This window comes from Arachis duranensis, chromosome 3 (assembly GCF_000817695.3).
Source record: "Arachis duranensis cultivar V14167 chromosome 3, aradu.V14167.gnm2.J7QH, whole genome shotgun sequence".
Taxonomy (NCBI): Eukaryota; Viridiplantae; Streptophyta; class Magnoliopsida; order Fabales; family Fabaceae; genus Arachis; species Arachis duranensis.
Window position 1 is genome coordinate 17,582,726 of NC_029774.3, and position 11,486 is coordinate 17,594,211.

The 11,486-nt window shown below is 38.3% G+C and overlaps 1 non-coding gene across 1 annotated transcript; it reads right to left on the reverse strand.

Moving 5' to 3' along the window:
* Nucleotides 1-7,521: 7,521 nt before the first annotated feature.
* Nucleotides 7,522-7,630, reverse strand: LOC127746135 (small nucleolar RNA R71). Its single transcript, XR_008007754.1, has one exon. It is a non-coding gene; the product is annotated as a small nucleolar RNA R71 (small nucleolar RNA).
* Between the last annotated feature and the right edge of the window lie 3,856 nt (nt 7,631-11,486).

An 11,486-nucleotide genomic window follows, 5' to 3' on the forward strand; every position in this document is an offset into this window, starting at 1 on the left:
GTTCTACCTTAGATTGAGTAGATATCTCTTGGATTCCTTAATCAGAATCTTCGTGGTATAAGCTAGAATTGATGGCAGCATTCAAGAGAATCCGGAAGGTCTAAACCTTGTCTGTGGTATTCTGAGTATGATTCAAGGATTGAATGACTGTGACGAGCTTCAAACTCCTGAAGGCTGGGTGTTAGTGACAAACGCAAAAGAATCACTGGATTCTATTCCAACCTGATTGAGAACCGACAGATGATTAGCCGTGCTGTGACAGAGCGCGTTGAACATTTTCACTGAGAGGATGGGAGGTAGCCATTGACAATGGTGAAACCCTACATACAGCTTGCCATGGAAGGAGTCTTGCGTGCTTGAAGAAGAAGACAGTAGGAAAGCAGAAATTCAGAAGATAGAGCATCTCCAAAACCTCAACTTGTTCTCCATTACTGCAAAACAAGTACTTATTTCATGTTCTTTTACTTTTCACAATCAACCCTGATAATTATTGATATCCTGACTAAGAGTTACTAGATAAACATAGCTTGCTTCAAGCCGACAATCTCCGTGGGATCGACCCTTACTCACGTAAGGTATTACTTGGACGACCCAGTGCACTTGCTGGTTAGTTGTGCAGAATTGCAAAAGTGTGATTGCAATTTCGTGCACCATGAATTATGAATGCTTCCTAAATCTCTGCATGTTCCCTGACTTTAATCTGTGTTTCTGGGCCAAAAACTGGGTTGAAATCCGGTCTAGAATCTCTGCCAGTGACTTTTGTAATTCTGCAGATCGCGCACATCACGCGGACGCATCATTCACGTGGACACGTCATTCGGTGTTTTTCTTTTCCATGCGGGTGCGTCGTCCATGCCTCCGTGTCGCTTCTGCTTTTCCAATCCGCGCGTCCGCGTCACTCATGCGGCCGCGTCACTGCGAATTCCTTTCTTCCGTGCGGTCGCGTCGCTGACGCGTACGCGTCACTTCTCGCTGGTCATCTCCTCAATTTCTTGTGTTCCTTCCATTTTTGCAAGCTTCCTTCCCAATCTCTCACTCATTCATGCCCTATAAAGCCTGAAACACTTAACACACAGATCAAGGCATCGAATGGTAATAAGAGAGGATTAAGATTAGCTAAATTAAGACCAAAGAAGCATGTTTTCAATCATGTAAAAATTTTAGGAAGGAAATATAAATGCATGCTAATTATATGAATAAGTGTGTAAAGACCATGATAAAACCACATAATTAAACACATTGTAAACCATAAAATAGTGGTTTATCAACCTCCCTACACTTAAACATTAGCATGTCCTCATGCTAAACTCAAGGAGACCAAATAAATGAGTAGGGCAAGGTAAGACTCATGCAATGCAACCTATGAATGTAAATGCAACTACATACAAAATATTTCTACCTACTTAGTTAAAAGTAAATAAGTTCTTCAAGACAAATATGAACTAGATTTCACTAATTCAAACCACAAAATACAATATGAATAACTTGCAAGAAGAATATAGCTCATGAAAGCAGGGAACATAGAATTGAGCGCTGAACCCTTACTGGTAGTGTATATCACTCTAACTCTCAAGTGTCTAGGGTCAATTCTCTCAATTCTCTACTAATCTTGCTTTCTATAGCTTGCTCTTCATCTAACAATCAACAAAAATTTAATGCATCAATACACAAATCAAGAGGTCTTTTAAGGGTCGTAATGGGGTTAGGGTCAAGGTAGGATTGTATTTGGCTAAGTGGATTAAAATCTGAATCCTTAATTAACATAAACTTGCCACCTAACTCAAGACAATTCATTTAATTAAAATACAAAATCTAACTTCCCATTAACTGTGTTTGCTACATATTTATGCATTCCAAGTTTTGAGTACAGCTCATATGCATTGATTTCACTATTTATTTTGGGGCATTTTGTCCCTTTTTATTAATTGCTCTTTTCTTTTTCTTTTTCACTGTTTTTTTCTCAATGCATATGATTAAAGTATTGAATGCAATAACATGTGCTCAACCATTATTTTGCACATTTTCACTAAAATATACAACACCCAATTATTCAAACCAAATATTTTCAAACCCAACTTTCCCACACTTAAATCAAGAGTACTTTTACTACTCTAAGCTAACCAAGGATTCAAATTAAGGACATTATTGTTTTCCGCTTAAAGTTAGTAATGAGCTAGAGTAAAGAAGAAATGGGTATATTAGGCTCAAATTGGTTTACAAAGGATAATGAAAGGGTAAGGCTATATGGGTATGTAAGCTTAGTGAAACAAGGGCCTCAATCATATCAGTGCATGCATACATCAAACAATAGAAATATAGAATTAAGCAAGACAAAGATCACAATTTTAGAGAGAACAACACACACCAAAAATAAAATATTGGTTGATAAAATGCAACCAATCAAATAGGCTCAAAATCTCACTGGTTTTGTGTGTTCGAGCTTTAAACCATGTTCCAAAACAAGATTTCTTCAAACAAGTTTATTTTTTTTCAAAAAGTTTTATTCAAATTAGTGAAATACTATAAAAATTTCTTGAAAAAGAAAATATTACTTTAACCAAGTGGTAAAATATGCAAAAAAATCAAACAAACATGCAATCAAATATGCAAATGCAATAATGAATAAACAAAGAAAATAAAATAATGGTGTTGAAAAGAAGAAAATAGCTAACCCATAGAGATCGGTATCGACCTCCCCACACTTAAAGATTGCACCGTCCTTGGTGCATGCTAAGATGTGCAGGTGGACGGGTTGTTCCAACTGATGCATCTCTCCAAAGATTGTGCAGATAAACTTGTCTTGTCTCCCCATGTAAACGTCTTCCGGTTCCCCTCCGGGTGGCCATCCTGAAAGAAAAAGGGAAGAAAAGTAACCCAGAAATAAAGATAAGAAAATAAATGAAGTATGGATGAGTTAATGCCAAATGATAAGGGTCTCATTTACATGGAAGCTTCAACATGTACGTGAGAAAATAATAGAAGCCATGGCATGCCAGTGGTACAAAATGTACAACAATGGAGAAGAGAGTGGGTAATGAAAGACAATGTAAGTTCATGTCAATGCAAAAGGAATACAAGTATCATAAAAGATTGACATTGACAGAAAAATAGCATCACCCAACATTGTAAAACAAGTCACTAAAAATTATACCAGAAAAGATGCAACAGTTAAATAAGAAAATCAACACCAAAGGAAAAATAATAAATTTAGAAAAGAAAAGAAAAATATACACTAAATTAAAATGCAATGAATGAAATATGCAAATTAGGATAAGCTGTGCGGCGCAAGCGTCACGGACGCGTGGGGCACGCGGTCGCGTGACTTGCGTTTGAAGTTAATCGACGCGGTCGCGTCGGTCACGCGGTCGCGTCGGTCACGCGGTTGCATGACACGTTTTATGCTACTGGCGCGAGGGCAGCCTCGCACTCGCACAACTCTCTATTCAAAATCTTATTTTGCCAAATTCTGGGTGGCGCGATCGCGTGAGTGGCCAATATGGGGATATGACGTGGACACGTGAGCCATGCATCTGCGTGGTAAGGTTGTGCTTTCAGCACCCGTCCAGCACCACTCCAGCATAACTTTCGGCTATGCACCATTTTCACGTCGATTTTCATGGCACGCGGCCGCGTGGGTGACGCGGTCGTGTGGGAGGCAAATGTTCCTACATGACGCGGTCGCGTGGGGTCAAATCATGCTAAAGGCGCGCCTCCAGCTACGCTCTCGCGTGACTCTCTGTTCAATTCTTTTCTACCCAACGCACTAGTGACGCGGACACGTCAGCGACGCTGCCGCGTCGCGTGTGTGTTTTCCCTCTTTTTTTTTCATGTAGGTATGCAATTATGCAGTATGCAATGTGAATGAATAATATTCAGGTTCAATTAAAAAGGAAATAAAAATAAATAACACGAAATAAAATTGAAAAAGAAACGACCATACCATGGTGGGTTGTCTCCCACCTAGCACTTTTGGTTAAAGTCCTTAAGTTGGACATTGGATGAGCTTTCTGTTATGGCGGCTTATGTTTAAATTCATCCAAAAATCTCCACCAATGCTTGGAATGCCAATAGCCTCCGGGGTCCTAAACTAGGCATGTAAAGCTTCTGAGAAGCTTCAAACAGATTCTCAGGCCCCCGGGGTGACGAATGTCAGTATAGAATCCATGATCCCAAACTTTGCTTTTAAATCTGCCTCCGTCTTGATCTACATGTTTCTATCTGGGCGGTTTAAAAAGTATATTCTTATCACGGTGACCAAACGTTCTCCGTGATCCATTCAATTGAGCATGATACCACTCCGTGCACTTCGAGTTGAAGCGTTGAACCTTATTGAACCTTGTGCACCAGCTCTGAGTACGAGCCATTTCCCTCTTACTCTTAAAGCCGCAAAGAGCTCTAAGCTGGCCATCTGTTTCAAGCAAACCATATTCAAGTGGAAAAATAAAGCTAAGGGTTAAGGATTGTACCCACTTGAAGATTGTATTGGGTGGTGGTGGCCTCGGGATAGGTGGTTCCAGTGGTTCTGTAAGTTTTACTCCCTTGTGCTCTTCTGTGAATTCCTCCACTTCATTGCAAATTTCTTCCACTTCAACCATATCTTGATTAGAGTCTTCAATTTCTCCCTCATCATCGCTCAAGTCATATATTGGAGGTTGAGAAAAATCTACCTCAGCATCATCTTCATATTCACTCGGGGGAGATTCTTCTGTCTCAAAGAATTCACTTGCGGATGCAAGTTCGTCACTAAGAGAACAGGACTCATGATCATCATCATCAAGGAAACCTGTGTCTTGGGTTATTCCGTTCAGTTCTTCATAAGATATTTGTATTGGAGGCGGTGCAAAATCCTCCTCAGCGTCAATTATAGCATCCTCGACGGAGTCTTCCATGACTCTGTGTTCCCATGGAGGTTCAGCATCTCCTAAATCTTCAACCAACTCTTTCTCTTCTACAATGACAGCATCCTCTACTTGTTCCAGGACGAAGTTATGCTCTATGCTGTCCACTAGAGCTTCTCGTGTCTTCTTCACAGTACATTCTTCATTAGATTCTCCACGTGAAGCCATGGGAGTCTGTTGAGTGTCTGAACGTCTGGAAGATAATTGAATTATTGCTTGCTCCAGTTGATGAAGGGTTGCATTAAATTGGTTTATTGATTCTTCGAGGCAAACCTGTGATTCTGGCTTTGATGGATAAGGGCATGGTGTATGGGGGAGTGGTGGTTCTTGGGAGTAATTGGATTGGTGTTGGGGTGGATAAGGATTGTACGGTGGCGAATGGTGAAAAGAAGCTTGTGAGTGTGGTGGGTTGAGGTTGTGTTGAAAGGATGATCTCTGAGTATAGGGTGGGGCTTGTTGGTAGCTACAAGGCGGTTCACCATATCTATCAGCTTGGTGTGCACTGTAGAATGGTCTTTGTCCATGATATCTAGGAGGGTGTTGTTGCCTAAAGGGGTGATTAGATCCTTGTGGCTCCATCTATCTTTGATTGCTTAGACCTTGATGTATAGTCCTGTTATAGCTTCCATTCCTTGCAACAAAATTAGAACCAAACTCAAAGCGAGGGGGTGAAAATTCATAATAGATATCAGAAATAGGAGGGAAGAGAGAAAACAAATAAACAAGTAAAAGAAAAATATTTTTTTAAAAAACTATTTACAATAACCAATAATAAGGCACATGTTTGCAACTCCCCGGCAACGGCGCCATTTTGAAAAGAACTGAAGATTGATGGTTTAGAAGTTACAATAAACTCTCGTTGTCAGTATAGTTACTAAACCAAGCAATCAGCCTTTCTTACAAATGTTTTGGTTGTCACAAGTAACAAACCCCTAAATAAATTGATAACCGAAGTATTTAAACCTTGGGTCATCTTGTCAAGAAATTGCAGGGAGGTATGACTTATTATTGGCTATGAGTTTTGTAAATTGGGGGTTTTGAGAATGAGGAACAGGTATGATAAATGACAAATAAAATAAATAAATGACTGTAAAATAAACTCTTGGTAAGGTATGAGAAATTAGAAGTCCTATCCCAGTTATTCTTATCAATTGTGATGAGAATTGAATTTTTCTCCCATTATGTTAACCTCTAACTAAGAAGGTAAGTTAAGTGGATGAATTAATTCAAATCCTCAAATTCCAATCTTTCCTTGGGAAAAGTTAGAATTATTAGATCTCGAATTAATTCTTGAAGAATTCCAATTTTCAGTCAACAATGAGTTTGATAACTCAAGAGTTACCAATTAATCAACCAAAGCCAAAAGGGAATAAAATCTACTTGAATAAAAATAATTTGGATAGAGCACAAACATCAATAACATAAATTAGAGAAAACAATCATAAGTCTGAAATACCTCAAATTATATTAAATAGAAGGTTAGATTGAACATAGAAATCCATAAGCCAAATTGGCAACATCAAATAATCAACTAAAGTGATAAATAAAAGTAGAAAATAAATTAAAGGAACATCGAAACTGTGATGAAGAAGTTGAAATCCTAATCCTAATCCTAATCCTAAATCCTAAGAGAGGGGAGAGAACCTCTCTCACTAAAAACTACATCTAAAACTAAAATTGTGAATTATGAATGGTTCCTGAATCTCTGCATGTTCCCTGACTTTAATATGTGTTTCTGGACCGAAAACTGGGTTGAAATCCGGCCCAGAATCTCTGCCAGCAACTTTTGTAATTCTGCAAATCGCGCACGTCACGCGGACGCGTCATTCGGCATTTTTCTTTTCCATGCGGGCGCGTCGTCTATGCCTCCGCGTCGCTTCTGCTTTTCCAATCCGCGCGTCCGCGTCACTCATGCGGCCGCGTCACTGTGAATTCCTTTCTTCCGCACGGTCGCGTTGCTGACGCGTACGCGTCACTTCTCACTGGTCATCTCCTCAATTTCTTATGTTCCTTCCATTTTTGCAAGCTTCCTTCCCAATCTCTCACTCATTCATGCCCTATAAAGCCTGAAACACTTAACACACAGATCAAGGCATTGAATGGTAATAAGAGAGGATTAAGATTAGCTAAATTAAGACCAAAGAAGCATGTTTTCAATCATGTAATAATTTTAGGAAGGAAATATAAATGCATGCTAATTATATGAATAAGTGGGTAAAGACCATGATAAAACCACACAATTAAACACATTGTAAACCATAAAATAGTGGTTTATCACATACCAACTTCAAATTTCTATGGAAGAAGTATCTTTATACCTGCCATTGGAGCTAACAACTTTGAGTTTAAGCCTCAGTTAGTCTCTCTTCTGCAACAGAATTGTAAGTTCCAAGGACTTCCATTGGAAGATCCACACCAATTCCTGTCAAAATTCTTGCAAATCTGTGACATTGTTAAGACCAATGGAGTGAATCCTGAGGTCTACAGACTTATACTCTTTTCCTTTGCTGTTAGAGACAGAGCTAGGATATGGTTGGACTCTCAACCTAAGAAAAGTCTAGACTCTTGGGAGAAGTTGGTCAATGCTTTCTTGGCCAAATTCTTCCCTCTTCAGAAGATGAGCAAAATCAGAGTGGAAGTTCAAACTTTCAGACAAAAAGAAGGTGAATCCATCTATGAAGCTTGAGAAAGATACAAGCAACTGATCAGGAGGTGTCCTCCTGACATGCTCTCAGAATGGTCTATCCTAGGTATCTTATATGATGGTCTTTTTGAGATGTCCAAAATATCATTGGACAGTTCCACTGGTGGATCACTCCACTTGAAGAAAACGCCTGAAGAGGCAAGAGAACTCATTGAGATGGTTGAAAATAACCAATTCATGTACAACTCTGAGAGAAACCCTGTGATCAGTGGGGTCTCTCAAAAAATGAATTCTTGAAGTTGACACTCTGAATGCCATATTGGCTCAGAACAAGATCTTGACCCAGCAGGTCAATATAATCTCTCAGCATTTGACTGAAATGCAAGTTGCAGTTAGCAGCATTCAAGAAGCTTCCTCTAAAGTAGAAGCTTACGATCCTAATCAACCTACCATAGAGGAGGTAAATTACATGAGAAAACCCTATGAAAACACCTACGATCCCTCATGGAGGAATCATCCTAACCTTTCATGGAAGGATCAACCGAAGCCTCAGCAAGGCTTCAACAATAATCAAAGTGGAAGTACGCAGAATAAGTTCAACAACAGACCACCATTCCCATCTTCTCAGGGACATATGGAGACCTTTAAGCAGAGCCTTTCTGACTTAGTCACTATAATCTCCAACCTCTCTAAGATCACTCAAAGTTTCATAATTGAAACAAGGTCCTCCATCAGAAATTTGGAGGTACAAGTTGGTCAACCGAGCAAGAGAATCCCTGAGACTCCTCCTGACACTCTTCCTAGTAACACTGAAGTGAACCCAAGAGAAGAGTGCAAGGCCATCACCACTAAGGATGAGGCCGAATCTGGAGAAACTCAGATGGCATTGAATGCAAGTGAGGTCGGGCGTTCAACGACCAAAATGGCACTAGAGCTACCGTTGAACGCCAGAAAGGAAGTTCCTCCTAGGCGTTCAATGCCCAACTTGGCAAAGGAACTTGCGTTGAATGCCAGTAAAGGGATGCATGATAGGCGTAAATGGCATTGAACAGGGTAGATGTCTGACATGCATAAATGAAAGCTTCTAAAAATGGTAAATGGCATGCATAATACTACTCGTTTAGTAGAGAGCCAGTAATAAGAACTACTAAAAAAATTATAAATCACAAAATCAGTATACATGACACTAACATTCAACATGTATCAAAATATATAGGTCATTCAATCTGTAGGACATTCACTCAGCAACAATGGAAATAACAAACCTACACAAAAATCCATACTATCAGCAACAAAAAATAAATACGAAAGCTCAGCATCCAAAGCCAGAGAGTCTAACAACAAAAAACTAAGCAAATAATCCAAACTAAATTGAACATACAGCTAAAAAATCAGCAAATAAATTATTCCATCTTCAACAGAATCATTCAATTCAACTATTAACAAAATCAGCAAGGCAGAATAAGGCAGTATTAACAAAACTCAGCCAACAACACAGCAACTCAAAAATAAATTGAACAAGCAGAATTATTCCATTTTCAACAGAATCATTCAATTCAATGGGAACGGATCCTCTCCAGTGGAAGAAAAAATTAACATTGTCTAATATTTGATCTCAACCCTTGATAAAATCAACGGTCCTAATTATAATTATAATTATAATTATGACTATCACATTTCCAAATTTTACAAATCCTTCTTCTCTTTGATTCCACTTTCCACTAGCCCTATTCTCTCCTGCCATAGTAACAATAATAAAAAGAAGCTCTCTCTTCTCAAATTCTTTAAACCCTTTTTCTCTTTAATTTCACATTCCACTAATCCTATTCTCTTCTCCAAAGTAACAACAACAAGAAGAAGAAGCTTCATTCTTCGTCTTTTTTCTCTTGCTTTAGCAGCTCTGTCAGTAGAATCTTAACCATTAAAGGTGAATACAAATCTCGCATCAAAATTAGAGGGCCAGAATTTGAAGACTCCATCTTCCGAGGTATGGCTGCACAACACGACGAGCAAGAAGAGAGAGCTTTTGAGACCTAAAGTAGAATCTAAGGTTTGAGACTTTTTCAGGTTCTTCTCTCTTTCTCTCCCTCAACACTAAAATCATGAATCTTATACTTTTCTTCAATGTCTTTAATATATCTGATTCTTAATTTTACCAAACAATTAGTCCATGTTTTATGTCGAGAAATGACCATCAAAAAATTCCTTTTGTCTGATTTACAAACACCTTCTTTGGCACAGACGAGTCTAAGACTTAGAATTTTTCCATCTGCATTTTTGTTAGAATATTTCTTGCGGACACCAAATCCCATCCTTCCACTATAATCAATCCAAAATTTCCATGCCTCTTCTAAAGTGTTAAAGGTTTTTCCCAATTTAGGTAGCCAATCAAATTTTACATCCATATTTTGGGCATTCAAAAAAATAATAGAATCATTAGACATCCTAAAATGAAAACAAGAATCAAAAGAAAAAATATTTAAAAAAGTACTTTTTTAATTGTAACAAAAAAACTAATTTAAAAATTTAATTATAAGAACATGAATATTAAAAAAAATCATAGAGCATAGTTTATTAATTTTCAATCAGAAAACTTATAGCTTGAAAAAAAATTTAATACCAAAATAAACGTATTATCAAATTATTAGAAAGGAAGACTTGAGTAAGAGAATTAAATAAAAGAGAATCAGAATGAGAATGAAAGCACAAAACCTCAATGTCAAAGGAGAAGAAGCATTATCCTTATCCTAGTTTGTGATGGCCTTCTATTAGCATTAGAAGACATCATTAAAAATCAACTACTTAAAAAGAAGAATATAATAGAAGTTCAAAAGTTTAATTTTTCAGAGAAGATGGTGAAATAGAAATAAGCGCGGGAAGATAATAAAAGTAAAAAAAGCTAGAACGTGAGAATACTAGAAAAATAAAATAAAATCATAATTAAAATTGTAATTAAGACCGTTGATTTTATTAAAGGTTGAGATCAAACACTGGACAATGTCAAATTTTTCTTCCACTGAAGAGAATCTGTTTTCCAATTCAACTATTAACAAAATTCCTAAACCCAGTAAGGTAGCAACTCAGAAATAAATTGAACAAGCAGAAATAAATTGAACCAGTAGCAGGAAAAGGCTCAGGATGCTGTTGCTCGGCGAGGAGAGGCTGCTCAGTGACGGCTGCTACGACGAAACTTCAGAATGCAAATATCCTAAAATTAAAATCAAGAATAATAACAGTGAACCCTAAAATCAAAATCAAGAACAAATTAAAAAATTAATAATAGCAGTTAACCAAGATAACGATTGATCAAGAGTGCAATAGAACGACAACTCCGAATAGCTCCTATGGCAGAGCAATAGCTCAGCGACGGCGATAGCTACTCTAATAGCGGCGTGCAACTTACCGACGAGATCCTTCGACGAAGATGGTCGTGGCTCCATTGATGAGCCCCAATAGAGACCACAGTAGCGATACCCTTTTCTCTCCTTGTTTGTCTCTCTCCCTTCCTCTCTAGCTCGACAGCAGCGACGGCTTCCCCTTGTTTCACCAGCGCTGTCATCTTCTCCTTCTCTTATCCTTTTCCATTTCTTGATCTGTGTCTCTAAACTCTCTCTCTCTCCCCTTCTCTCTCTCTCATGTCAGTCTCTCTCCCCCTCTTGCTCTCTTCTCTGCGACGGCAACGGCAAATAGCGGTCCCCACCTCCGCGTGTGCCATCCGTCCCTTTCCTCCTCTTATTCTCTTCTTCTTCTCCCTCGCTTCCCTCGTTTTGCATTTCTTTCTTTCTTTGTTGAGTGGGTGGGTGGGTGGTTTTGAAATTAGGGTAGGATTAGGGTTAGGTACGGGAAATTAGAATTAGTGTAGTAAAAGAATTTTAATAAAATTAAAAGGTAGAATAGTAATTAAAAATTAATTATAATTCATTTAAATTATGCTAAAAATGTAA